This window comes from Silene latifolia, chromosome 11 (assembly GCF_048544455.1).
Source record: "Silene latifolia isolate original U9 population chromosome 11, ASM4854445v1, whole genome shotgun sequence".
Classification (NCBI taxonomy): domain Eukaryota; kingdom Viridiplantae; phylum Streptophyta; class Magnoliopsida; order Caryophyllales; family Caryophyllaceae; genus Silene; species Silene latifolia.
The window spans coordinates 50,736,895-50,739,152 of NC_133536.1; positions in this window are offsets into that span (position 1 = coordinate 50,736,895).

Genomic DNA, 2,258 nt, shown 5'->3' on the forward strand with positions numbered 1-2,258 from the left:
CCTCGCCGTCCTGTAAGACAGGTGGCTCTCTGCCACCCAAATGAGATGTCTACCATCCTATTTCTCGACCCACTCTGGTGCACCCGCTAGTTGGCGACCACCACGTCCCACGTTGACCCACCTCGGGACCTCCTCTCTCTCACCCCCCACAAGAGCGAGAGAAGGGTCGAAGTCTACGTCCACATCCATGGGAGCCCTCCCCAATGTAGAAGGAATGTCACATGTAAGATTGAAGTAAATTAGGCTACGTCAAGCCACGACGAGCCTTGATGAGGTCGTTTCAAGTATTTTCAAGCCCTAAAAGTGGCCTTTTCTCGCCATCTTTGTCATTTATTTCGAAACCCGACCACTCATGTGGAACATTGGGTCAAGTCAAGTTTAAGTTCAAGCCTAGTCACGGGTTTGAGTCGAAAATTCGACAGCATTTCGCTATAATGGCGATTATGCCCTAGAAAAGTGTCCTGAAAATGCCGTCACAAATAAAAAATCCGCCATGGTAGGAAGTTCACCCATTACGCAAGGGTTCCAGAAAACCAAATTTCACCAAAAATAGATAATCCTAAAGGCATTTTCGAAGCAATTTTCGAAACAACTGTACAACCGTCACAATTCGCTTAAATGCTCAATACTTGACGAAAATTCAAAAAGAGTACATGGTTATGTTCCTAACATTGCCAATTATCCATTTCTAATGTCAATTTTCTCAAACAAATGCATTAAGGGCAAAACCCCCAAATTTTCAACATAAAGGGGAGGGGAAACCCTAATTTTTCGGCTCTAATTGATCAAAACAAGAATTAAAAGCAAGAATGAGATGCATACCTCTATTAGTCACGATTAATGGAGTGGATTGATCAAATTTTGACGGAAAATGATTAGAATTTGAGAGAATATTGAAAGAAATTGTGTTTTGTTAATTGTGAATAATACACGTTTTTTTTCGAGTTTTTACTCAGACAGGGATGAACCCGGAAAAAGACGCAGCACCTGCTGCGCCTCTTCCAAGATCCGCAGCTCTTACTGCGCCTCTTCCCCAGCTCCCTTCCAGCTCAATTTTCAAAAGTTCGTTATAAGTTAGTTGTTTGTGGGTCCATCTTTGGTGCGCCTCTTCTCCGACACTTTATATCATATATTTGGTCTATTGGGCATTTATTTTTGTCCGGACCCGTATTTTTTCCAAAGCAGACTGCGAAATCGTCGCAGTACTTTATCTCCCGTATATTCCTCTAAAGCAGACTATGAAACCGTCGCAGTATTCTATCTCCCGGAAAGGATCTTTCATTAGGACTTCGCTTGCAACAACGGGCGGATTTCCCGAGGTGTTGAGACACACCTTTATCAATATCTTTTTATCCAACAAGAGTTCATGACAGCCGATTGTACTTCTCGAGAGATGGAGTTTGTTTGGAAGCAGACACAAGCAGATTCCCAAGAAATGATTCAATCCAGACAGAATCATCAACATATTCCCCGACGAGAGTTCGCTTGAGACCGACGCAAACAAAATTTCCGCCAGCAGTTTCTACCGACGTCCTGCTGTCCTCAATATTATTTATTTTGAGAAGGAAATATCGGGTATGATCTCTTCTTATGGCTGGCGAGCCTCCTCACGTAGTCTAATGGACTTTAAATGACCCTCCTCGATAGTCGACAGACTCTAAAATGTTCCCGACGACAGGTCCTTGGCTAAGACTCCTTGAGCCGCCTCGTGTCGCCATATTCGTCAGGTTGTAATCTTCGATTGACCTGATGGCTATACTTTGACTTTCACCTTGTCCAAGCCTCAGTCAAAGTGGGGCTCTGTAGATACCTCATTTCTACACCTCCCGCCAACCACCCAGTGATTGTTGGGCCGCATGTTTGGTACGCGGAACGATTTATGACAATTCGTAAGTTTATCGTCAAGTGATAGCTCAAACACTTGTGTCTACCCCTAGGTCGTCATCTACGTGCCAATACGGTTGTTTTGACAGTAATTAGAGTTCGTTTGGAATTCGGGTCAAAAACCGCTTTATTTTCTAAGAAACCATTTAAAATGCCGAGTCGGAATATCCTAGAATATTCCGGATATTTATTCCATAAATTAATTTTATATCTTTTGGTAAAATATATCTCGTAAATCATATTTTAAGAAATAAGGAAGTTGAGATCCACCGCAATTCTCTAAAAGAAACACGAAATTCCTTCTTCCGCAGGAGGAAACCTCTGGGGAAATGACGCAGCAGATTCTGCGCCTCTTTGAAAGATCACAGCATATG